The 26533-nt window shown below is 45.5% G+C and overlaps 1 long non-coding RNA gene across 2 annotated transcripts in view; it reads right to left on the minus strand.

The window, feature by feature from the left end:
- The window catches only part of LOC139035639 (uncharacterized), a 61863-nt gene that overhangs the window by 17112 nt on the left and 18218 nt on the right, over nucleotides 1-26533 (minus strand). For both annotated transcript variants that reach the window (XR_011488285.1, XR_011488283.1), the window contains exons 3-7: nucleotides 26218-26285; nucleotides 21372-22533; nucleotides 20883-21112; nucleotides 17200-17382; nucleotides 8508-8616 (exon numbers count right to left, since the gene is read on the minus strand). This is a non-coding gene — a long non-coding RNA (uncharacterized lncRNA). The remainder of the gene's footprint in view (nucleotides 1-8507; nucleotides 8617-17199; nucleotides 17383-20882; nucleotides 21113-21371; nucleotides 22534-26217; nucleotides 26286-26533) is intronic.

Here is a 26533-nt window from a genome sequence, read left to right on the forward strand (position 1 = left end):
TATTTTGGCAGAACAGGCTGCAGATGACTCTACATTCCCAAGCCTTTATCATGATGTGGCCCCCTGGCCAAAGCAAGGCCCAACAGCCAGCCAGCAGAGAGTATGTGGGGATGTAAAGGGAGTCGTCAACTGGCCCAGAGCATTGGGGCATGAAGGCAGTAATGAAGGCACCATGGAGTAGTGAACAGCAGCAGTGTTCATGTGTTAAGTTTGTATTGGGTGAATTTGGTTTTGAGACAGTCCTAACCGTACGACTGCTCTCCCTACTAGCTGAGTTCTCCTGCTAGAAATATGACCTAAGTCATATAGGTTATGCCCTATTCTTACTAATCTTCCCAAGTCACATTTTCCTATAATGCACTGAAGAGTTGATACTACATTGAAAGAAGAGAAGCAGCCATGTGGGGGCTGGTAAACCCTCTATTTTCAAGTGCAATCCTAAAGTTTACTTGCAGAGTTTATACTAATGCATCTTTTAAGAAGTAAGCTGAAACTCTTGAATATTATGCCAAGAATATTATCTTAATCTCTCAAAGGAGGCACAGAGGTATTGTCATGTCACTAGGAATCTCATAGCTTACAGAAATTCTCTTGGAAGACTAAGAGTGATGACTCCAATCATGTCCAGTCTGCTTTTCTTCCTTCAAAACAAGAAAATTAAGTAATATTTGGAAAATGCATAAAATGTAAAGGAAATAAACATTCCTCATAACCTCATTACCCACTGAAAACCATCATTAACACGACTTAGACTGGGAAAAAATAGAGAGAGAGTTACACTCCTGCAAAGGATTGCTTGTCCCTCTTCAAGAATATGCATCAATCATTAGCTAAGTGACAGTGGGAAGATGGAAAGGTGACTTTATTCAGTGATATTTCCTACCTGGCTGGCAGCTAAAGAGAGAATAACTGGGAGAAAGTAATGGGTTTTGCAACACCCCCAAAGCAAGAGATATATTCATATTTATGCAAACCTAGCACCAGGGAGATAACCAAGTGGGAACTTCAACTCAACATTTATCAAGCCCTCAATACATCTCCCAATCCAGAAAAACAATGAAGATGTTAATCTTTTTTTTTCTTTTTCCATTTATTTTTATTAGTTGGAGGCTAATTACTTTACAATATTGTAGTGGTTTTTGCCATTATTGACATGAATCAACCATGGATTTACATGTGTTCCCCATCCTGATCCCCCCTCCCGCCTCCCTCTCCATCCCATCCCTCTGGGTCTCCCAGTGCACCAGCCCCGAGCACCTGATTCATGCATCCAGCCTGGGCTGGTGATCTGCTTCACCCTTGATAGTATACTTGTTTCAATGCTATTCTCTCTGAACATCCCACAATCGCCTTCTCCCTCAGAGTCTAAAATTCTGTTCTGTACATCTGTGTCTCTTTTTCTGTTTTGCATATAGGGTTAATTTTTTAAATCATTAACTAAAGACCACATCAATATTCATTTTAAACAAAGTTGCATGTAGAGCACACTTTAGGTTTCTAACAACATTCTCCTCCTTCCTGGCCTTATATTTCTGGATTTTTCTGCCATAACTGGTAAGCTTGGAAGAGCTAGAAGTTCCACTCCTATCACTCTATTGTCATCCCCCGATCCCCAACACTTTCCATTGGGACACTCCGCTGCATCCCACATCCTTCCCTTTCCCTCATACTTGCTCCTTTGCAAGATTCACTCACACTGGTGAGCCTAGGCCCTACGTCTTCACTCTCAGTCTGGAAACTTCTGTCTCCCAGGGGACTTCTTACTGACCCACCAGCATATGTAGTTGCAACTCCAGTTGAATTCATCATGATACCTCCTTCATCTTGGCCCCTCATTCTCCTCCCACTGCCTCCTGCCATCTAACTGGCTTCACTGATCAGTCTCTTAGAAGGGGCCTCTCTCCAGTCATTGGCCATCCCTTGTGCACACATAATCTGCTGTTTTCACCTCCTTGTCTTGGCTCAAGCTGTTTCCACCACCAGGGAGGCAGATACTTCTGAGTCCCTTCCTTTCAGAAACGTATTTTCAGAAATTCTGCCTAACAAAATCCATCTACATGTCCAACTTGGCACCTCCACATGCTCATGTGTTTAGGGCGGGCTATGTATGTTTTCACTTGTCTGTCTTGTTGATATTCTTGACCTATTGGTAATGACAATATTAAGAATGATTACTATTTAAAGGCTGCTAAGTGCCAGGGCATACACCTTTTAAAAAGGCAAAGGCAAAAAGAGAAGGAAACTCACTCAGAGTACTAAGGGGTAGTGTTTGAAAGAGTGTCAATAAATAGCCCTCTCAATCCCCTAAATTCTTCACTTGCCCAGCCTGTCATGCCCAAATCCTCTAACGTACATGTCATTGAGGAGTAAAGGTTCACACCCTCACCTCCTTCAAACCACCCCCACGTCCATCTTTCCTTCTCTTCAGTGCAAAGACTTCTGGGAATAGCAACATTCTAAGCTGTTAACAGCTGAAGCCTTCTCAGAGGACTCTGTCCCACAGTGACAGTTGGCTGAAGACAGTGAAAGAGATGTCCTTCAGGAATGGCTGGGATTGAGAAAGGGAGGGAATGGGGAGGACCAGTCCCAGGAAGAGGTAGACTCCACACTCAAGGCTACCAGCAGAGCACACTGTATCATTGTTAGAGCCTCCCTCCTTCCTTAGCCTTTTCTGCATGCCTCAGAAAGGGTTCACAGGGCTCAACCCTGCAGGGGATCCTGAGATGTATCAGACATGGATCCTGCCCTCCAGGAGCTTACTGTCTAATGTAGAAAATGCCAAGTACCATGGCAAATGCCATTCTAAAGGTCACTGGGGCTGCAGAAGAGAGAAAGATGCAGGTTGGACATCAGGAAAGGCCTGCCAGTGGAGGTCACATTTGAGCTGGACCTAGGAGGCTGAGAAGAAATTTTCCACAGGCAGAGATTGAAGGTGGTACTAGTGATGGTGATGGGTAGCTGCAGTCTAAAACTGTGATCTGAAGAGGGGATAGCTGGAGAAAGGTGAAAAAGAGGTCAAGGAGACTCTGGGCATATTCTCTAGAAAGAGGACGCCAAGGATGACACTTTGCCTGCTTTACCTTTTTTCCCAATACTGCTTAGAGGAAAATAGGCTGCTGTTTATAGGGAGTAGTGATTAAAAGTTGAGAACTCAGGGTTGGAATGATAAGTGCTCTCTGAAGGCAGTTAAGGTGACCCTCAGCCCCATTATCCTGTGAGTTTGTGATTTGGAAGGGCAGCTAATGACACACCTTTAGACCTAGGCAAGATGTCTCAATCAGTGAATGCCCTCAAGTGAACAATGAGGCTTCACAGCAGAATGGGAGATGGGACCCCATAGAGTGAAGATGCTCAAGACTGTTCATTTGAATCTGCAAGAATGTCAAGTCCATGTTTAGTTCATGTCTGTCAGCAAAAATAGTATGGGCACATGTTGTGAAGTGTCTGTAGGCAGAAATGAGAAGAAGACTGGAGCTGACCCAAGGTGGAGAGGAGAAGGCAAGAGTTGCTTGATGCAAACAAACATATACACACAAATTCAAGAAGGGGCAACCCGATGATAATACAAAGGCAAAAGGGAAAATGTATGCAATAAGTTTACACTTTAATCTAGTTCTCCTTTTCCCTTTTGTTACTATTTTAGAATTGTAGCTCTGCAATTTTTGTAGAAAATTTGTGAAATTTTTTCTTTGGCAAGGAAATTGTTACCCAAGTTTTACTGTTTTAAAAATGTTTATATAACTTCCAAGAATAATTTGTGCTTAATTATCAGTGATATCACACCCTTTAGACTTTTGGTTTTTAAGTCCAACCATAACCAGTATTTCCCCAGGATTGTAGTCACTCCCAGTGGTCTGAATTTAACTAGCAGTAATCCTAGCCTTGGAAAGACAAAGGAACCTGAAGATACTTTATGGAAAAGAAACTGGCACTTAAATCAGGTCTAGTCCATCAAAGGATAAAGAGCAGAACACTCGGGCCCAAGAGAGCAGGAGTAGGATGTCTTGGATGCCCAGATAAGAAAAGGAAGAAAGGCATTGTTGGTCAAGCCAGAGTAGGGTCAAACATGTAGGCCTGTGAACCCTCAGGAGTGGGAAAGGGACATTCATTCTCTGCTTGACCTTTTATACACCTAGCTCAAAGGGAGGACCCTTGGCCTTGGAGGTGTAGCCCTTGCCTCCAGAATCAGGTGAATCCTGCCACTGGTCAGCTCAGGACTATAAAAGCTAAACCTCATTTGGAAAGGAAGCTTTGTGCCCTCTCAGGTACATGTTCGGTGTCTGCCCTGGTGCAGTGGGGACCAGAGAATAGTGCAAATAACCTTAGGGTACCAGAAAGGGGAGGAAAAGAAGAGGAGCAACATGGCCAAGTCCAATGTAAGAAACTGCCTTCGGGGATTTCCCCACATTGGTATTCTTTCAACCTCCAAACTCAGTCTTTCTAGCCTCTGCCTTATAGTTTGCCTCCAAAGACCAACTTTCCCATGCCCGTTTTAAGCCCATTGAAGTACATCTTCAACCCTTAGTGTGGCAGGTCTCCTTGGATCTGATTTCTCTTCTGATGGCTGTTCCCGCCTGCCCCTGGTCTGACTTCATTATCTTCCTTGGGTAGGCGGTTTCCTTTCTTAGCTTTCTGTTCACTTCTTGTCACCTCTTTCTCTTTCCTGCCATTTCTCCCATCACACTTTGCTGGCCTTCAATCATATTGGTGTCCAATTCAGTTTGTCCCCTTACTATTGTTTTCTACTTCTGGGGGGTGATTATTTTCTTAAAGGGAATGTCCTTCTTATTAATGTTTTTAAACAACAACAAAAGTTACACTAACAGGGATCTCTAATCCCTTGATATACTGAAAGGGCGTAGAGGATGGGTATAATTTGGGGGAAAGAATGGCTGTTGCTTGTAGGAGGGAGAAGCAGCAGGGAGCCGGTTGCCCTTGTAGGGCCAGGGCTAGAGGAGGAGCCAGCAGTGGCCCTCTTCAAACTCCGTAGGCCTCCAGCAAAGGAGGTGGTGCTAGAGCTGCAGGCCTGCCAGGTATGGTGGGAGCACTCTTTAGGATCTTATTCCAGAAACTCTCTGCCTTGACTATTGGCAGTGAAGCAAAGGATCAGTTTCACTCAATGTTGTCAAACCTTTCTATTGCACCCTGGAGATGACTTTGAAAAGCACCAAAGTGATTTCTAGAGCCTCTTAGCTCTCACAAGTAGTATGCTGTTGGTAGCCCTTCTTGTCAGCTGTGGCTTGGGGTAAAACACAGAGAACTCAGTAACCTATGTAGAAAAACACTGGAAGATTCCAAACATTTGTTGGAATGATTTCTAAAGAAGCCTAGAGAAAGTACGTTGAGTTGAGATCATGGAGTTGCCTTTTAAGTGGACTCCATAGGGGTCACTTCTCCCTCAAAAATCTCTTTGTGAATTTCTAAGAAGAAAGGGGTCTAAAGAGCATTGACTCAACCTGAGCTCAGGACTCCTGGTGGGCTGACTGACAAGCTGGAGGAGCATATTTGTGGCAGTGTGATCTGTCCTGCCTCGTGGGCTGCCCCTCCATTCTCCCTGCTGCTCAGATTGGCTCCACATTCTCCTGCCTTCACACCGAAGAATTTGCACAAACAAAAACCTGCCCATCCCCACATCTGCCCAGTGAAATCCTACCTCTCTCCTCTAGGCCCAGCTCAAATGTCACCACCTCCATAGGACCCCCCATGGGTATCCTGTTGGAAGTCCACGTTCCCTCCTCTAGACTGACCATTCGGTCGAGAACTTATCTAAACTGTAAAAGCTGGAGAGTTAGGATATTGTCCCCCCCGCCCCCGCCCCCCCATAGGCCATAAGGTAAATGTGAAAAGTAGATTGCTGAGCCAGAAAGGCTCAGAAAGGCGATGCTTGTTTTCTGAACCATTACACACTGTCCCTGTGTGTGGAAGTACCCCAAAAGGGTTCCTCACAGCCTTTTCTTTCTGAAGGCACATTCAGGTCTGCAGATGTAGGGTTTGAGCAGCTGTGGCAGGATATCTCTGGCCATACAGCCCATCTTTTCCAAGCTGAAGCTGACCTGATCAAAGGCCACTTTGGAAACAGCTCTGTCCTAAGAGCCACTAAGAACTGTGGAGGCAGGAGTCGGGGAGGAAAGACAGACATCAGAATTCTTGTATGATCCTGAGTAGCAACTGGCCAACTGAGGGATGAGAACGGGCAGCATAGCCTTTCACCTTTGGGGTCAGCAGCATGCCTGGCTGCAGGGCAAGAAGGCTAGAACATCTGTCAGCTGGGCAGCAGCTCCTGTGTATGAATTGCCTTTGTCTTGTTGGTGCGGGGGGGCGGGGGGGGAGAACGGATGTGTTTGCTCAACAGAAAGCCATGCAAACTAGGGATCAAAAGGAAGCCCTGGTGATGGCAAGAAGCCCAGGCGCCACCAGACAGAAGATGCCACCCACAATGGAAAGGAGTGCATAGGGGCTCAGGAGAAAGGGTCCTCTGTTTTGGCAGAAGGTACCTCGCTTCTGTATGGAGCCTTCTGAGGCAGAGTATTGAAGGAGCCGGAAAATGCCTTTGTTGGTTCCCAGGAACCTGATGGAGCTGGCAGATGGGGGCCTGGCCCCAGGCACTTGCCTTCCTTGCTTTCTGCTAGCTGTAGGAACAAGCTCACAGTAGCACTCAGCTCAGGCCTCATTTTTCTAATTTGAGGAAAAGCAGTGATCCATGATCCCAAGGGTGATTCTTTGCTCCCGGATCAGCTCCTTTTTTTGCACTTTGTTACAGCCCTGCTGGCTTTTTCTCAGCAACAGCTAAAGTGGGACAATAGCATTAGTGATTGAGGCAAACTCTTAACTACTAATGCCAAGAGTTCCTGAGAAAGCAAGGATTCAGGGTTTTGGAAGCAAACATTACACAAGGTTGATTGGCGTGGAAGGGAATGTCCTAGGACTGTTCAATAAAAGAGTCCTTTAGAATTTCATCATAGAAATGGCAGAGCTGGAAGAGTCCTTAGAAACCATCTATTCCATTTTTCCCCTCCCTAGGCAACTGCTTCCCTTCTACAGATGAGAAAGTGAAGTGGATGGTAGTTAAAGATGAGGCATTTAGTGTCAGGGCTAAGCTGGGGAAAGAAGCCAGGTCTTTCTGATTCCCATGTGAATGCTCTCTCCCCAGAGATAGAATTTGTTTCTGGATTTCTTTATGTTAATTTCCAAGACACACATGCTCACGACATATCCCCAGCTAAACACCTTATCATTGCAAGCATCATGAAGTGGCCACATCATTACTGAAGGGCATAAAGGATAGTGAGATGTCAATGTAACTTGTCAAACATGCCAGGGTCAAAGTTAAAACATTAATTTACTACATTTTATTTTTTATGGCACTGGCTCAATAAAACTTCAAGTTATTCTACAAAGTCTAAAAAAGATAGACAACCCCAAAATACAGAGAAACTTAAATGGCATTTGGGCATTAAATCTCAGCTTAGAGTCAGTGGACAGATGACCTTATTTTATCAGGTGGTGGGGCATGACCCAAGTGAGGAAGGAAGGGCAGTTTGGTTTTACACTACCCCAAATGGTAGGTGCACCCCAGCTGGCGGGTCCTCCCTGGCTCTCAGTGCGAGTTTCCTCTGTAACTGCCGCTATGCTCTCTGGGGTGTGTTGGTTCTATGACAAGGGCCAGGGAGCTGGATTTGGAAAGTCCCCTCTCTGCCTCTTAACTCATTCTTCCAGGCCCAGTTCAAATGTCTTCTCTGTGAAGCTTTCCTGGGTCCTCCCCCCATTCCTCAGAGTGGCCCCAATACCCCCTCCATTCTAACGTCCCCACGGTGGCCCTATTCACCATGTCCCTTACAGCCAAAGTATGAGGTGCTTCTGCTAGGTCTCCCAGCCCTAGAGGTGCCCTTGTTTGTAATTCCCGGTGTTTCAGCCTCACAGACTACTGTGAGAATTTTTATGCCAATCAGTTCAACTGGAACTCTCATGAGGTCTGGCTTGTAAAAGACAGAGATTTCACTCTTGGGGTGGGTGTGGGGGGGCGTGGGGTGCAGTATTGAGCCAGGGAGGTTGGGGAGAGGACAGGGAGTGGAGACGTTTGCAGGAAAGCCTTGTTGAAATCGTGGAGGCTGAGGTGGACTATGACCTCTGGGTCACTGGAAGAAAACTCCCCAGGAGGGGACAATGGCTATAGCAGCAGCTCTGAGTCACACAGCAGAAAGGCATTAAAGATTGGAGGCAAATAGCCTTACTACAAAGGACAAAATGGCATTCTCCTCCGAGTACCACCTGGTAGGCCTAGCATGCTGGGCCAAGGCTGCCGTTGTTTGGCTTGAAACTTGCCTGCTGGGAAAGAGGGCCCTTGACCCTGCTAATGGTTGATAATTTGGCCTCAGACAAACCTGCTCCCTTAAAGAGGGCCTCAGACAGAATAATTCAGATTAGGTGACAAGATGAACTCTGGAGTTCCTTCAAGGTCTCAAGAGCTGGGATCCTAGGGCTGCACAAGCTCCATTCCCACCACATACCTGTTCATTGGTGTCTCTGGAGGGAGGTGTATACGTTAAGAGCTGTCATGTGGTCCTTTTGGAAACGAGTTGAAAAGACTTGACTTCCCACTCATCTTCAAGGTGAGCCCTGCAGGAAACAGCTCACAGTTCAACTGGTGCACCAGCAGGAGGTGATAAATCCTGACCCAGGAGACCAACCCCAAAACATCTTTCTTCCAGCATTCTGAAATACTTTATATAACCGTATGTATTTTAGAGGTGTATAAACGTGAGTTTGAGAACAATGGTTCCTAAGAATTCACTTTACAAACAAAAATATAAAAAAAGGTGGTGGTGGCAGGGGCAGGACACAAGGAACACCATTTTTTGTTTTGCTAAGATATTAAGGGAAAAACCCAAACCTGATCTATGATCATTGTTTCATGTTTAGCAAAACACTTTAATATAAAAGAAAAAAAAAGTGAAAAGGATATAATCTCAGCATAAAGGACAGTCCTTTCATGCTGAATTTAGCTCTATGAAAAAAGGACCTCATTGCCCTTATTTCAGTGAGAAGTTCACCACAGAAGGACATTGGTCCACGATTGGCCCTGGGGACCCCTGGTTTACAGGAGTGTCCTTTGGTGGTCACTGGATCCACCCTGCTGCTCATTTGTCCATTTTAGCCACTAGCCCACACTACAAAGAAATGACTGTGATGTCTCCATCCTGCACCCACTGTGCCATGTTGATGTGGGAGAGGGAGACTCATGGACACAAATCCAACCTATAGCCCTTCTTTTCTATTTCCTTCCAACTTCAGAGAAACAATACAGTTCCTCTGCTCCTCAGATGCTTTCCCTTAAGAGCACTTCTGCCATAATGGCTGCCCAGAGGGTTGCTGCTAAAATAAAACTCCAGTGTCCACTCCCCTTCCCAGCCCCAGTGACATAGCACCCCTCCCCCAACACAGACACACACAGCCCCCCATGCCAGTTTTTATTCTTTGCTGCTCTGGAAATGTGTGGTCTTTGCCTTGTCCCACCCCACTGCACTCCCACTCCTCACCCCCCAGCCCCAAGCCCCTCTTTAACCCTCCTGTTATCTAGCATCTATCCTCACCCCTCTGGAATCACTTGAAAAATTGAAAAGCAACTTTTGGGGCCTTCTCTTGGTTGTCCTCAAACTCAACCTGTGATCCTTAAAATGTTCCTGTGCTCCTGTAAACGAGGCTCTGCCTGCCTGGCCACGTCTCATTGTGTCCCTTCTCTCTTTTCTCACTCTTCTCTCCACTCCCCAAACCTCTCTGCCGCCAGAGCTCTGTGACTGACGGTGCAGCCTGCTTTTCCAGAGCCACAGCCAGAAGAGGACAGGAGAGCCCTGCCTGGGCTGGCGCTTCATTCGCTCTTCCTGGAACGTGCAGAGATGTGGAGACAGTGTCAGTCCTGTCCGGCAGCATCAGTCGTTCTGAGTTTGGCCTTGATTTGTCGGCTTTTATTCAGTTTCTCACCTAACCCTAGCTTTCTGTACCCAACACCAGTGCCTTCCTGAAAGCCTCCCAGGCGTACACTACCCTGCTGCCTGCTTCTGTGGGCGGGAAGGATAACACTACATGGTTGCTGCCCTTTACGGGGCTTCCCAAATCCTGGTGTTTCAGTTACCTGGAGACAAGGCAGCTGGCAGGAACTCTGTGAGAGAGGGGTGGTAAATTAGGAGAACAGAAGTCAAGGAAGATCCCTGGCAGAAACTGAGAGAAAAGTGACCAGAGTGAAGCTTGTCTGGACTTCTGTGTAACACATTGGCTAATGTTTCGCCTGTCCTGAATCACCCTGGCATTACCAACAAAGAATAATGCGTGATCCTTCTTGAAGTAAAAGGAATTCAGTAATGCTTCATAGAAAATTCTATTGTAAATATTGTGCCCCATCTCAAAATGTTTTTTTTTTTTTTTAAATAAGGAACGTTGTTAATTCACTGCAAGCCCACTCAGCCACTGAAGAATTTAGGGTATTTAGCTGTAGAGCTTTGTAATGAACAAGTAGCTCAATTATTCTACTTTCATTATACAATGTATCAGACATTCTTTGGCATCAAGGAATTAAAGCATATTTTCTCTGGCAAATGGCAACAATTTGAAGACATATCCTACATAAGTGGTTCTTGAGTAAATGTAGCTCCATTTTAAAATAGGGATTTCCACATGATTTAACCTCTTGTGGTCTGGTCCCAGCTGGTTCATTCAAGGACGGGAGAGAGCATTATTTAGTGAAGACTTGCCAATTTTGTGTTTAAAATAATTTGCACAGACAGTCAACAGTGTTTTGCACCAGGCATTGGACCACTAAGCTTTGTTCCCACAACTCAGCAGATCATTTTGGCCCCTTCCCCTTTTCTATCCATCACTCCTCTGGAAGCTGACCTTTCTACCCGAGACTACCATGGCCTGTGGAGCACTCGGCCCTAGCAATCCCAGCCTCCCCTCAACCCTGGACTAACAGCCAGAGAGCCTGGGGACTGGGAACTAGGCCTGTGAAGGCTAGAGGATGGCAGTCAGGGAAAAAAAAAGAAAAAATGCTTCTCTTGAGGAGAAAGCTGCCCTCCACCCACACAGAGAGACCCAGACCTTTCCCAACATACATGTATAAGCAAGCCCCCACTAGCCTATGCTCCTTTGGGCAGTTTAGAAAAAGGTGTCGCATCTGGATGGACCCGGGACTAAGCAAGAAAGCAGGAGCAGGATTTCATTCCCACTTGGCCCCTGCACCTTCGGCCCTAAGTAAAGAGTTATTTTCCTTCTCCTTTAACATTGTTTCTCCTGATTCAGAGGCTGATGAAATGGGTAAGACCAAGAAACAGTTTACATCCACAAAAGTTGGATATGATTGGCCCCTTTTGGAACATGCTCAGAGCTTTCTACAGATTCGGGGATCCTCAAGGCTCCTTGTCAGTCTGAGCCATTACTGCTCCCACACAGATTGGCAGGTTGGTTGAGGTGATCACCAAGATTCTAGCATCATGTTAGAGATATGCTACTTTTACAGCCAGTGGTGGTGGCAGAATGACCCCCACCAGAGAGTTTGAGTTGAAAGGGAGGTGCTGTAAAACTGTCGCTTCTGAAGTATGGTCTGCCCAGGCCAATAAATAATCTGGTTGGGGATGATTTCTCTCTTTGCACACTGCAAGAATTATGAGATGATTAAAGCTGTGCAATCCTGCCTGAAGGAGGGAGGGTCCCCTCCCCCACTCTCCCCCCCTCCCCCACCTCTTCCAGTTCTCTCCTCTTTGACTCTTCTTGAAAGAAGAGTCCACACTTGCTGCTCAGCAGCTCCTCTGCTCACCACCTGATGGAATCTGACTGGTGGGAGAGCAGAAGTGTTCTCTAGTGGTTGAAGCCACTAGCGTGCTCTTGCATCTTCAGCTTGTCAGGATAGCGCTCCAAGCTCATGGCTCCTTGCTCCTGTCTTCACATTGCCCTCCTTGGACTCTCCAGTTAAATGGTCCACTCCTGATCCTCCTCCTACCCCCATGGCTTCTTTTCTGCTTCTTCATTAGTTCCTAAACCTAGGGTGTCCCTCAGGGTGGTGGCCTATACCTTCTTTCCTGACCTCTGTCTATGCTGGAGACGTGACGTGTTCAAGTGGCTGATGCCCAGGTTTGTCTCTCCAGGTCCTGATCTATCTACAGATCTTTAAGCCCACAGCTCTTGACTGCTGACTGAACTGCTGTCTATCCTGCCAGCCCCTCAACCTGTTCAAAGTGGTCATCTTCCCTCTCTATTTGCTCCTCTTTCTGGCTTCTCTAAAACACTCTGCACCGCCAAGGGCAAGGACTTTGGGCTCATGCTCCTAGACTGGACTCTGGCTCTGCACTTTAATGGGTAGCCTTTGAGGCAAGGACCCTGTTTCTCAGGTTCCCTGTAGGCTTCCAATGCTCCTTCCATAGTAAGCACTTGCTAGATGTTGGTCACCTTGTCCATTTCTTTTTAGCATGAACATCTTTCCTATAAAGGGGGTTTGCCTCATCCCTGGGTGATTCCTGAGAAACTGAGTGGGAACTTCAATAGAAACAGGGATTAGGAGAGAGTGGGCTCACAGGGGAAGGCACTATTCAAAAGACGTTTTTGCAGTTACCTAGTTGTTTAACATAATAATGCTCTTTCCCTTCCCCTACACCTCCCCAGATTCATGTCAGTTCTTCTGAACCATCTCTCACATTGGTTGCCTCCTTTCCACCTTGAGGGGAAGTTATCCAAGTCCATGTGACCAGTCTCTCTGCCTTCAGGCTCTGCCTGTCCAGTCCATCTTGCCCCCCTGTGGCCTTCCTGCTTGAACACCGGCAGTGACCCCACCCCCATTCCATACCTTCACTTTAAGGTTTCAGATCTGCCACCAACCCAGTTTTCTGCCAAACCTTGACTGGTTCAATCACAGGGCATGCTGGGATGAAAGTGGCATAGAATCTGGCATTTGGTGGGGAGGATAGCCAGTGTTCTACCCAATGGCATCCAGTCTAGAGCTTTTTGGGTCCTGGCGATGCTCAAAGTGAAGTGGGGGCTTTACCTGCACCAAGGTCCTGAACTCTTGCCCTCAGGACAGGGGTCATGGCAGGTCTTGGGCAGGGAAGCAAACCTGTGCCCCCGCAGAGCCAGTGAGAAATCAAGGCATCACAAAAGGACCAGCTGGAAATCCAGACAGAGTCAGGGAATGGAGAAAAAATTCCAGCCTCCATGTGGACAGCAACGTGACAAAGGAGAGGGAGGGAAGAAAGCAGGGCTGTGATCCTGGGCTTTAGGCAGTAAGATGAATTCTGGAGTCTGAAGGCAGAACCTCAGCTGTTTATCTTTTTGTTTCCTGGCTTTAGGTGAGAATCTGGCAAATATTGCTTATTTGGTTTTACACCTCTCACTAGCTTTCTCTCCTGCCACAGATGGCACTGGGTCCTATGAAATCTTTTACATCATCTGATGAGCAGGAATTCTCACAACAAAGACAGAAGACAGATGGGTGATGTTTTGTCATAAACCTCCATCTTAGGTATTGAACAGTACACTCAGCCAGTGCGAGAAAACTTTTTTCAACTTTCTTGGAGGTTTGGGAATAATAAAATACTCTTTATCATTGTCATTTGGTCAAAATGCATTCTTTTTCTACTTTAAAGAACCGCAACTCCCTCCATTTCATAACCATTTAAATGAGCAGTCCACCACGTGCTGAGAATTTAGCTGCCCACCACTCTTCTGGTCCCCTGGCTATTCCTAGCAGCTCCTATGTAAGCATCCTGGATTTCATTCTGGATTTGTTCTTTTATGTCTAATAGCTAACATTTACTGAGTGCTTACTATGTGCCAGGCACTGTGCAAAGAGAAACACAAGGCCTCTTTCCCAAGTGGTTCCTGGGAATAATCTGAGCAGGAATGTGAGATAAAAGGAAACTTTTAGGAGCTGGCTAAGTATGGGCTCACCCAGGATTGGACCAGCCAGGGATAACAGTCTTTTAAAAGGTGCATTTGCAATGCATCCTCAGTTTCCCACCTGCTGTCTGCCTTCCATTCACTCAGCAGTGGGCCTGAAGTTGAGTGGTGGGGCAGGGCCATGCCAGAGAAATGTGGGGGCTTCTCTCACTGAACCTTGCCAGCCTCTGCTGGGTCTGGTAGCAGGAATGTTGTATAGGATATTGGGGCACTGGAAGAGCCTCTCTCAGGCTCTTCCAGCCCCCTAAGGGTTAATGATAAATCCCTTCAAAGGGGCCAGTCTTTATTCCTTGATTCACTGGAAACGGGCTTAAAAAGCTAATAGCTCTAGAGAAGGTGCTGGGGTTACCTCCCATTTACAAGAAGAGACTTGTAAAAGCTTGACTCAGGAAAGCTTTTTGGCAAGGAGTATGGAGAGGATGGTGCGGGAATCCTGCCTGTCTGAGGGGAGTAGGGAAAAAAGGGGACACAGTGGGCAGCTGAGAGTTCAACAGGCAAGTCTGCCATCTGAGTATGGCTGGAAGCTCCAAAGCACCCACCCAGCTAAAGCTGGAGGGGAGTTTGCAGTCTTACGTGAGAGGAAACCCAAGAGTGATGACAAGCAGAGCCAAGCTGATGTCCCTGTGGATGAGAGCAGGACTCTTGTAACATGAAGCCTGAGGTTAGAGTCAGGTGCAGGGCCCCTGGGGAGAGCTGCTCCATGCCCTGAATGATGCCGGGGAGCCACCTACTCACATGGGGGCCCTCTTTCCCCCAATTCATGATTTGAGAAGGAATTCTTTTAAAATGTTTTTGGAAATGCATATAAAGTGCAACAAGGCATTTGAAATGTAAGGACTTGTGTATTTAGTAAAGCACAAAGTAAATTACATTCACTGAAATGAATAAAGCACCACAGAAAGTGGGATTGTCCCCACCAATTCAGCATGTCTCATTACTAGGGCACTGTACCCCTACCCCTCCTCCCGTGAAGGAAGTAACTAACCCCAAACCCTAGTTCTACAGCAATATACCTATTTCAGAGAAATCCCTCCCCACTTAGTTCACCTTCCATTTCTCTTAACAGTGCAAGAAGGATGCTGGAATCCAGTGTCTGTGTGTGTGTGTGTGTGTGTGTGTGTGTGTGTGTGTGTATGCGTGTCTGTGTGTGTGCTTGTGTGTTGGGGGTGGGCTCACCACCATTACTTGCAGATACCTTTGTTGAAGGTTGCCAAGAAAGGTTGGGAGATGTCAGGGCCCCCTTACTATCTGTGGCCATATGCTAAGTGGAGGGCCAGCTGGGAGAGGAGGGCACAGGGCTCAGTAATCCCCTGCCTTGATTTAAACAAATGGCCAGTACCGGGGGTTGGGGGGTGGTTCGGGAAATGGAGATGGGGGTGTCCCATCAGAAGGGCAAAGCAGAGGCCAGACTGAGGGCAGAGAGGCTGCTGTCAGCACTGAGAATAGTCTGAGTCTAACTGGGAGTAGACTGTTGGGTCAGGGGGTCAAATTAGGGCTTCAGTTTCCAGGAAGGAAGGGATGGGGGGAGGGGAGGGGAACAGGCTGGGGGATAAGTGACTGCTCTCCATGTAGTGGGCTGCAGAAGCGTGCACGGCAGGGCGGTAGTGAGCTGGCGTGCTTATTAGACAGCTCACCCAGACCAAGGAAACGGGGTCAGATGAATCCCTACTCAGTACTGAACACTTAGGCGCAACAGTCCGTGTTTCAGCAGGGGAATTGCAAGGAGTTATGGCAGAGAACCTGACTTGAGTAACAATGTGGAACGCTAGGGGTCAGCTCCGAGGCACCAAGGCCCAAGTTTTCTAACTTGGGATGGACGGTGAGTTGGTTCCACACTTTGAACTGTGAACAGAGATGTGGCTACTTGAATAAAAATCCTTGTGTCAAGACATGATCGGTCTGGGAACGTGACAGGATTGAGAGCTCAGGTAGCTCAGCTGTCAGGCCTTGAGGGGCACCAGGGAAGGTGGGGGGTGGGGTGGGGCTGGGGACATGAGGTGAAGGGTAAACAGCAAAGTTCACTGTCCAATTACTAAGGGCTGCAGACTCCAGCAGCCCAGGGATTAGAAGATGAGTAAGACATGGTCCTTACTCTTGAGGGGTTCATGAATTTGGGGGAGAGATAGGTTGGGGAAAAAATAGAGACTTTAGTGCCTTGAGATGACTTGTCACATGTATGGTGCTTTTAAACTACTACATGAAAACAGCCTTCTATTACTTAATATTTTACTCCAATAATACTCTTTAGCTAATATATCAACTCTTTACTAATATATCAAATTCAGTCATCCATGGGCTATTTCACTGAGGCATTGAACTTTTTAACATTCTACCTTCAGTTCACACCCCACCTCAAAGATGTCAGAATTTCCTATTAGTTACCAATAAAATCACCTGGACCTGCTTTGGGTTGGACATCCAGAAGGCAGTACTTTTGTTTCCTTTAATAGTTTTAGCCCTGCATCACTGCAGATTATCATGAATCAGTATAATAATTACTTTGGGGCTTTTAACTGAACAGTTAGAGGAGGGGGTGCCATTTGAAAGTAAGAGGGAGACCGCAGGGGCAGAGTTAGGGCAAAGGTGCTTGTGCCCGGGACAGGAGGGAGGGGCCTGGGGAGCCAGTGTGGGAACAGGTGCCCTCCAGCAAGGTCGTGTGCCACAGCCTGAGCTGCAACTGCTTGAGAACTGGAAGAGGCTCGCTGCGGCTTCAAGGAAGCAGCAGAGTGAAAAGCCCTAAGTACAAGGGGCCTCCGTTTCTTGGTCACTTCAAAACAGACCTTTCCTGGTCAGCTAAAGCATTGTAAATCTACATTGCTTTAGCAGTGCCTCTTGGAAACAATCACACTTAACCCTGTGGCAGTGGTTAGCCACTGTCTCTCTTGAATGACAAGGCTGGGTCGTTTTTCCTTTCCTTGAAAGTTATGTTTTCTCTTCTTTTGATTGGGATTGATCTAGGGAATTGGAAAGGACAGGATAGGCAAGGAAGACTGATAAATTTTCCAGCTCATTCTCAGAGGGTCTATTTTTCACTTGGAGTGGGTGTCATCTGGATGAGTTATGTGTAGGAGGAACATGCAGGAGCAAACCCCAACAGCTGTCAACCCTGCCCTCTCCTGATGCCAACATATGGATAGAAATGATGGGTGGGATGGATCAAAAGCCTTTTATGCTGGGATCATCCTTGGCAAGACTGGGGCAGCACCTTCTGTCCCCTACAGAGGCCTCCTAGAGGTGTGTTCTGAATATGCCACTGTTTACCTCTCAAGATGTCATGGGCATGAGGTCTCAACTTCTTGTTTGTATGTAAGCCAGAATATCTCCTCTGTGTGGATCTCTGCCTTTCATTTCCTCCTGGGTGTTTTTTTTTCATTAGTCTTCAACTGGATGCCTGCTGCATGCTTGTTGCTGTTTAGTCGCTATGTTTACAAATCAATGAATCTCCTGCAGGATGAAAACAATTGGGAAACCCTGAGTGGGAAGGAGGTAATGGTGTCGGAAGCACGGGCAACTGGAGAACACTTCTTTTGAGGAGGATTCCCTTTAAGCTAACAGAGGACTGATGCCCTTACACAGTGGACTTTGGACAAGCCGGGTGGTCACGGCACACTTGGTTTCAAAATGCAGTGTGTAAAGTGAAATAAGCACTGTGTACCCTGCTGGCTGAAAACTGTGGTTCAGGCAGGAATCAACCTTTAAAGGAGAGAAACAAAAACCAACAAAACAGGTGCTTGAAGACAGAGTGGTTTAGTTTAGTGCTTTTTTGGCCTTTATCTTAGCCCACCTCATTTCAAGATGTGTGTCTGTCCCGGGCTTGAGAAGGTATGCACGCAGATGGGGCAGGAGAGAGAGTGCTTCCCTGCAGATGAGAGGTGGCTTGATGGGAGATGTACAGGGAGAATGGGAAGACAGGGATAGATTGACTCAGAGGTGGATCAGAGAAGGGAAAGAGATCAGTTTTAAGAGAATTTTGCTCAGTTTATTTGTACTTTGCTAAAGCAACATTGTTGGCTTATAATTGTGTTGCAATTACTAATTATCTCCCTTTGATCTCTCTTGAGGAGGATTAGAAGATTCTAGAGCTAGTTTATAGTGGAATTTGTTCAGTGTAGATATTAATGTATGTACCTTGTGAGGACATGTAATCCTCACAAGTCCAAGAGCACCAGACCTTGACTTCTGTTTTCAAATACATTTTTCTACCACAGCATATTCTTCTATTCCTTCTCTCACTTTTTTTTCTCACCCAGGAAACTACTCAACAGATGGGTATAATTAATAACCTGAAAGTTGTCTGAGGCAGTGACTAGAGGTAAATTACCAACTGCGAAAGAGGGTCAATGAGGGCCAGACAATCTATGAAGAGAACATCATGGTTCTTTCTCCAAGAAAAGCAATGAAATTGGATTGTGTGGTGGTGCTTATCAGGCTGGGCTCTTTTGTTATGTTAATTATCATACAAATTGCAGTCCGAGAGCTCCCTGCCTTGAATGTCTGGCAACCAACCAGATGGGTTGGACATACAGGCTTGCTCTGGAGACCAGGGGTGGTGGATGGGCTCTTTGTTGCAGTCTTCAACATGTCAGAGCAAGGTGCAGCTGAGGCCTTTCTGGAAGGGGGTTGCTGTAGCTCTCCCAATGGCAGGCTGGCTGCCAGAGTGTTGGTATGACCAGAGCTCTGGGGATGTGGGATGGGTGGAAGCCATATTTCCCGTGGCGGGGTGGAGAAGGAGGGGAGAAGGGGCGGAGGGTTGTTACAGGTACATTATCTGAATAGTTGGATCAGGTCCATTACTGGTGACGGGGACAAGGGTGAATCTTCCCTGAGCCCCCAAGTGAGACATTGTGTCTGGCCTTGCTCTTTAGCTAATTGTTGGAGCGTGTGCCTGTGGACAGATGTATACCCCAAAAAAGCAGGAATACAATCTGGATGGGGGAGCAAGGTTTTTTAGAGGGTTTTTTGCTGAGTAAGGCTGTGATGATGTGCCAAAAGGGGCGATGACATGTGATGTCTTAAAGCCTTCATCACTGCCAGGAGAAGGTGAGACCAGGAGGAAATGCCATCAGGGAAGGCAGCAATAACGTGAGCCTTGAGGCCTGCCTCTGTGTCTCAGGTTTTAGCATGCCAGAAGTCCCTGTGGATTTCAACAAGAGTTTGAAGTCCAGAGAGGCAATCAGCACAAGGGCAAGCTTGGTTGCAGTACTTCTAGCCAGGACGAACAGCCGTCTCTGGGAGAGACACATCCTCTCTGTACCTTCACCTCACACCTCCCAAAGTTGCCCTGAAGTTCAATTTGAGGCAGGTGTGTTCTGCTGCCCTCCACTGTCCAAATCCTGTTCTTTAATAGCAACCTCTGTGCTGACGGCTAGAGGAGACTTTTCCAGGGCGGCTCCTCCTCTGAGGACCTCCGGTACTCTGACTTTTTAAGAGTAGCTTTCTGCCCAGCACACGACATTGGCAAGGTACCTTGTTTGGTATTGCTTAAGCTTTTACTAGTTGCTGTAGGCTGCCTGCATGCAGAGGTGTCCCTCGAGAGAAGACCACAAGCACTTGAAGCAGTCTCCATTCTTATCTAGTAGGGCGTGCTCCTCTAGATAGGCCATTTGCCCTCTTCTGGGGACAGTTTCCTGGAGAACTAGGCACGGAACTTGCAGGCCACTATACTGGAACCTTTCCAGGATAGGAGTAGGTTCTCTTCTATTTCTAGAAAGTGTCTTCAGTTTTCAGTCAAGAGAGGCAAGTCCTGGAGGAATTACTGGCAGTTGGGTAGGAGGCAATAGATGCAACAGGGTGTCCTGTTGGGAGTGACATCAAAGAAAACTGCTTTCATCAATGAAAGGCACTGGAAATGGCAATCACTTCTTCAGAGTATGCCTTGGGGCTCAATGTCTCTCAGCGTACCATCTCCCTACTGTTCTGGATTCCCAGCTTCCCCCTCATTCCTGAGGTTGGGAGATGGAGCTTATGTGGGCTGAGCAGCACCATGGCAGTGGTGGAACCAGGCTGTGGGGGCTCTTTGGTCCATGCTTCTGTGGAAAAAGTGGCCTGTTGCACTGCAGGATCCCAAATAACACCAGATCACATTCCTTGGTGCAAACAGTTTATTTCCTGTGAAAAATGTCATTTCAGTTTGGGACACTTGTAGGCAGAGGCCTCATGGATCCAAGCCTATTTTCTTCAATCACACAGGGTTGACAACTGAGTGGGTCCTTCACAGACCCACTGCATTTCTCACCTCCACCTAGGCAGGTGAAAGCCTGGAGCTTGGCCAAAGATTTGTATCCTGAGTGGTGCCTGAATCACCTTCCAATGGGCAAGAGGTGGCCAAAAAGACAGGCAGGGGCCTCATGTCACAGAGGTAGAGGTGAAGAATCCAAAGCAAATGGCCACAAAGGTGGGGAGAGTCAAAGCAGAGCCAAAGGAGTAGACAGATTAGGGCAGATGGATAAGAAGAAGGGCAGGTTTTATTTTCAGATTGGACTCCAAAATATAAACACCTGCAGAGCCTGCTCCTTTGGAGAGAACCAGGCACATGGGTATAGGGCCAAGGAATAGTTTAACCTCTTCAGGCCCTGTTTTTTTTTTTCTTTTGACTTGGAAGTTAACAAAACCATTTGATTGAGGTCTAAATGCAAAAGCCCTGTACAACGTATGTGGAATTGGGGAAAGAAAAGTATAAGATGGTCCCTGCCTTAAGAAACATACAATCAACTTCATGACCTCTTTTCCCCTAACCTCCTCTACATTTCTCTCATTCCTTCAACTAAGGACCAATTGTGTACTTGGGAATTTTAATTTCTCTTGCCTTTTTCTGTCCCTAATTGCTCTATCTCAGATCTGTTCCCTTTCTTCTCCCATTTCTTTCTCAAAAAAATAGGCAATAAAGAAAAATTGGGGGGATTAGAAAGGGAGAAGAGACTTTAAGGGAAATCTTGGTGACATACCTGAGTTTATTCTGCAACATTCACATGTCCTATGTCCATTTGACTCGTAGCTTGGGCTGAGCAAAGTCAGCATTTCCTTTCCTCTTATAATGAATTTCTGCTGAGCATTAGCCCCATTCCATTTGCACAGGTTGTAATTTTTTTTTTCCCAACTGCCATATATCTCTAAATAAGTTGATACTGGTGGGTCTTTCATCTACTCTGTAAATGAGTGATGAGATGATTGTAACCTGACAGAGATCAGGACGAAGTAATGAATGAGAGCCAGACCACTTTATCACCCCACCTGATGCTTCCACCCCACCTCCTAGCCCTGGCCCCACATTCTCCCACATAATGTGTTCATCACAACACTATTTAGGAATCAAGACAGGCATGAATTCTTTTCTAATGGCAAGCACTTTGGAGGCTTGCTTAAAATATATATATATATATATATATATATATATATATAAACCTCTAAAATTCTAGGTACTCTTTTTATCTTACCTGATTCTTAACTCCAAGTATTTGATCCCTTATTGCCTGCTTGCTTCTCACCTAAGGTGGGACCAAAGAGAACTGTGAAGGATGGAGGAGGTAGGAAAAGAGATGGAGGATGGCGAGGTGTTATGAAGTCATACAGTTAAGGAGTGTATATAGCTTTATTTTGCTCCCCCACATCACCTATCCTACCTGTTAAGAAGCTTTGCATACTACCATTCTTAGTCTTTCATTTAAAAATATATTCCTAAAATGTAAATGCCCCTGGACGTGGGGGTAATACTTGAATGACAGCTAATTTGAGGGAAGAGTCTCTCAATGGGCAAAGTCACCACACAGTGGGAGAGAAAGAACCCCAAGGCCAAACCTTACCTACTTAACCAATTGTTTTTATTGCTGTCTCCTTGATGGTGCTGCATCTGAGTACAGGGGAGAAGATAAAAGACAGATCTGTACACTAGCCCCCTCCTCCCAGCACGATACAGACCTGCAGCAGTGGCAGCTGTTCACACACAGAAATATCTGGCTGAAGGCTAAGATCACTTCAGTTTCCCAACTGAACATTTTTCCAAGTGCAGCATCTTTTTCTCTTAATTTTCCTTTGAAAAAGACAAAAGTAGCTCCACAATTGCCCTGTCTTCATACTCCAAACTGCACCCAAGTTTTACCTGGGACAGATATATGTGTGTACGTAAATGTACATCTCAGACCCCCCATGAGGAGTCAAAGTTTCAGAGAGCCCCGAGAGGTTGTAACTCTCTCCCAGGGAATCAGTGGTATTACTCCCCGTCCACGGGAGCGTACGCACAGATCTTTTCTCCTCCTCATGGTCCGTTTTCTATTTGTGATTAGTAATTGGCTTCTCTTGGTACGTTACGATCTATTACAAAAGCCAAACATTAAGAGGGTGAGCTGAAATGACAAAATTTGGTTATAATTTATGTTGGCCTCTGACATATATATTTTTTTTAATGATTTGGTCTCTAAGCAACTGATCTCTTAGCAACAAGAAGCACCTTTATAAAAGATGGCACACAAAGAGTGATTGCCAGAAAAGCTACCCGGTTCTTTAAACAGCCGCGCATCATTAGCAAAACTCACCATCTTCAAGAGTCCAAAACTAGAAGTGACCAGCAGACCCAGGTAACCTTGATATTTGCACATTTTCCTGAAAGAACAAAAAACAACTCATGCAACTATTGAAGAGAACAAAATTCTTTGAAATATGTTCCTTTTTTGAGGTCTTATTAGTTGGTCTTGGCTAACTTTTAATAGAATGTATTCTATTAAATAACTGTTTCTTGCTTTTTTAAAACAACTTGGACTTGAATTTTGTGATCAGAAAACTGTTCACTTAAAATATTTTATTGACATGAGGATGGAAGGGGGAAGCAATCTCTCCTTTTTCTGGGTTTATTTCTATAGGTTTTCATTTGAGGGGAAAAAATCCACACTGTGGCAATATAGGAGTGTGCAAGTATCACCCTGAATGGTATGCTCTGCTAGGGGGAAATATGTGAATTTTTTTCCTAGTGCATTTTTAAGCTGCTAAAATATTTGAGTATCAAAATAATTTTACTTCTAAACTTCAGCTTTTTAATCCAGTTTCTATTACAGTAGGAAGTGGTCTTTTTTTGCAAGTATTTATGGACCAGTTTTTCTCTTCTCTCTTTCATAGCACAAAAGCAAGCATTTTTCTATTTGTTTTCATTACCATAAGAAAAGATTCATTCCAAAGCTAAAAATAGAAATTCCAGGCATCTGTGCCTTGTTTCCTTTTTTTTTCAGGTACCCAGGATTAGCCTTAAATCTTTCTAGAAATTTGGAGTTAGAGATGAGGAACAATTTTTTTCATCTGAACTCCATCAATTAGACTGTGTAATTATAATCCCATTTGGGGTACTCAGAGTGCATAAAAAGATGTAAGAGTGAAATAAAAATTTTTCCAATTGAACCTGGAAAGATTATAGAGATATCACGGATCTAAGCAAAGAGACTTTAGAAAATTTCAGTTTCAATAAAGACAAATTGGGATGATGATACTTTGGTTTTTTATAACAATTGTGTGTGCCACTTATCTTTAAATTAACTGTGTGCTGACACCTTTTTGGAACCAGAAAATGGGATACCTAGCCTAAATACAGAGTTCAGTGGATCAGGGCATTCAAAATCAGGACAGTCCCAGAAAATTTGGGACCTACAATTGCTTGGTTAAGAAAATGCTCCTTAATCAGCACAACACGATCATGCTTGATTTTAAAAGCTGCCTATGACTTGTATTTCTGTTACTGCTACCAATTTCAGGCAGAGAGAATTCCTTCTTGTGATTGCTTTGCTTGGAAGTTAGCAACTTGGGTATTTTAAATTGAATTGCAGAAAAATTTTTTTTTAAGCAATGTACTATGAAGGTACAGAGAAACATAGTTTTATCCTTTAGAACTAAAGACTTACTGTACTTCTGGTCATTATTTGTTTGTGGATTTAAGGAACTTGGATAAATAACTAAGATATAACTTGTGTGGACTGTGTTTGGATGTATTTCCATTTTACAGCATACCACAGTTTCCTAAATATGAAGGGGAATTAAAATAAGCGAAAATACAATAACATTTATATTGCAAGTAGTAGTTAAGTTTTTTCAGTGGTTCTTTAAGATTGTTCAGATCTGTCCACTATGTCTTTTGAGGGTGACATCGTCTACATTTTGTCTATGCATAAGGAAACAAAGGGGCCCACAACACTGTAGAGCCTGTCATTTTGGCTGTCTTAATGAGCTGTCTGACCAAGACAGACAAACAGTGACAAGATTTGAGATATGCAATGAGATACTTAGGACAGACTGGCTACTATAGAGACTAAGGTAATTTTCTGCTGTTTTGGGATTAGTTACTTCTGAAATACACATACAAATACACAAATGGTCTCAATATAAATCATAAACCAGGAAATCAAAATGAGCCTCTCCATTAGTGAGGGCTTCCCAGGAAAAAGGATAGTTTCATGAATGAAAAGCTTCTAATTACTTGGTGTCTAGGATTTTCAGACAAATTTGATGGCCCTTTTCCTTCAACTTTTGGGCTGGAATTGGGCTGGTAGGGTGGGGAGGGGTATGAGGGGAGGGTAACAGCCGGCAGACCTACTGTCAAACTGTCCTGCTTTGTGGGAGGTCAACACTGCAAACAAATCCATTTATTTTGGATACCTTAATACCTGAATTGAAATGGTCAGTCAGGAATAATCAAGTATGACATGATTGGCTTTTTAACAGAAAAAAATTTAAATGAGTCATACTTGAGATAATTTGGTCATTCTCTGGTGAGAAGGAAGCAAGAGAAAAGCCTTCGGAGCAGCCCCTATAGGCCGGGTGCTTTACAATATGCAGTTCTGTTTAATTCTCACAACAACTGTGCAGAGGCATCAGCGGCTCCATTTTACATGTGTGTGAACCGGGCTCAGCAGTTTGCCCCAAGATGTCGCTTGAACAGCGAATGTGAAGTTGGGATTTCCACTCAGGGCCAGTCTGCCTCCCCAGCCCATGTGCTCTCCTTGTGCCACAATGGCGCAAGCTACTATAAACTGACCTTCAGATAGTCCCTCTAGTCTTAGTAAAGCAAAAGTTTTTAGTAGGTGGGCTGGTGGTGAAGCTTTAGGCATCTTTTCACAGCAGAGACTCCTTAACCTCTGGTTCTGGGGTGACTCAGATCCCCAATTTTCAATGGTTGTCACAGGCTATGAACTGGAGGGGGCACTTGGCTGGGCTGTGGCACCGGCAGCCTCAAGGCATATGGCCTCCTTGCCATGATGCACATCCCAAGTCAAGTGGGGTAGGACTCTCTGAGGTACCCTTTCTGTGAGAAGAGAGCCTGAGGCAGGGCTCCCTAGGGGGCAGCCCCTGGTCACAACAGTGAGGGACTGCATGGGCAGAGGGGAAGCAGGTCAAGTGACATGCCACCAGGTTACAGTCACTGGGAAGACAGCCCAGGCGGGGCTGCGTGGGGGTGGGTGAGATGATGCTACCGAAAGCAGAGCTTCCTCTGAGGGACACTGCTTCAAAGCTGCAGGACAGCAGTGCCCTGTGTACTCTGGTTCTAAAGCCTCTGGTCTGTACTGGTGCCCCTTCTTCAAATATCCCTAACAAAGGGATGAGTCTTAGTTAATTTAACAAAACTTCCCTGAAACAGTATTTGAGGAGGAGATGTATAGAGGAGGGAGGGCCAGGGCAGCTGTGACTAACCCTGGAACAAAGCGCTTTACATGCCCTTGTCTCTTTTGATCCTTATATCAATCAGCTTAGAGACCCGAAAAGTCCTGCCCAAGGCCTAACTCAAATCTCTGACTGGAAATCCTGTGGTTCTTTTCCTGCAGCTGGGAAATAGGATGGTGTTAATAATATATACAAGCACATACAGATTCTAAAGTACGATATGGATCCAGAAAGGTCTGGGGTTGGAAGTGATCTGCCTTGAACTTGGCATGATCATCAAGTGAATAACAGGGGCAGCTCTTCACCTGCTACACTTGAGTCCATCCCTGGAGGAAGGGCTAACACTCTTTAACAGGCAACTTTCCACTTCCTTTTCCAGACTTTTCTCTGCTGGGGTATACCCACAGGTAATTCCTCCAACCAAAAAATCAGAGGGTTAGTGGGCAGCTTAGGAAATGTGAAAAAAATGATAACAGGTTCTGCTTTTGCACAAAACATAATCATTATCTTTGTGCAAAGATATCCAAAGAATTCACATGCCTCTACTTCCCTCGAGTACTTGTCTTCAATCACATTCACCCTCTTAGTTCCTGCCTGGTGCATGGTGCTGTGACACATATGGTCAGCACATAGATGCCATATACTGACCTTGGACAGCACAGGCCATGAACCGGTCTCTATACAGTGCGCAGAAAGTCTCCTCTCATCTGGCATCCCTGGGTAAAAGAAAAGGGCCACTTCATTTCTTGAAAAGTATATCTGTTGCAATTTGGGAGCTGACTTAGAGTTTGCCTCGTTTAGACTTCTCATTTTGGAGGTGAGGAAACTGAGTTGAAGTGATTTGCCCAAGGTCCACGCAGCCAGTCATAACAAGGGATAGAACTCAGTCCTCTTGACTCCCAGTCCAGTGCTCTTTCCTCTGTATTATAATTATTAATGAAGAGGATGGGAGTTCAAACTATTA

Source organism: Odocoileus virginianus, chromosome 6, assembly GCF_023699985.2.
Source record: "Odocoileus virginianus isolate 20LAN1187 ecotype Illinois chromosome 6, Ovbor_1.2, whole genome shotgun sequence".
Classification (NCBI taxonomy): domain Eukaryota; kingdom Metazoa; phylum Chordata; class Mammalia; order Artiodactyla; family Cervidae; genus Odocoileus; species Odocoileus virginianus.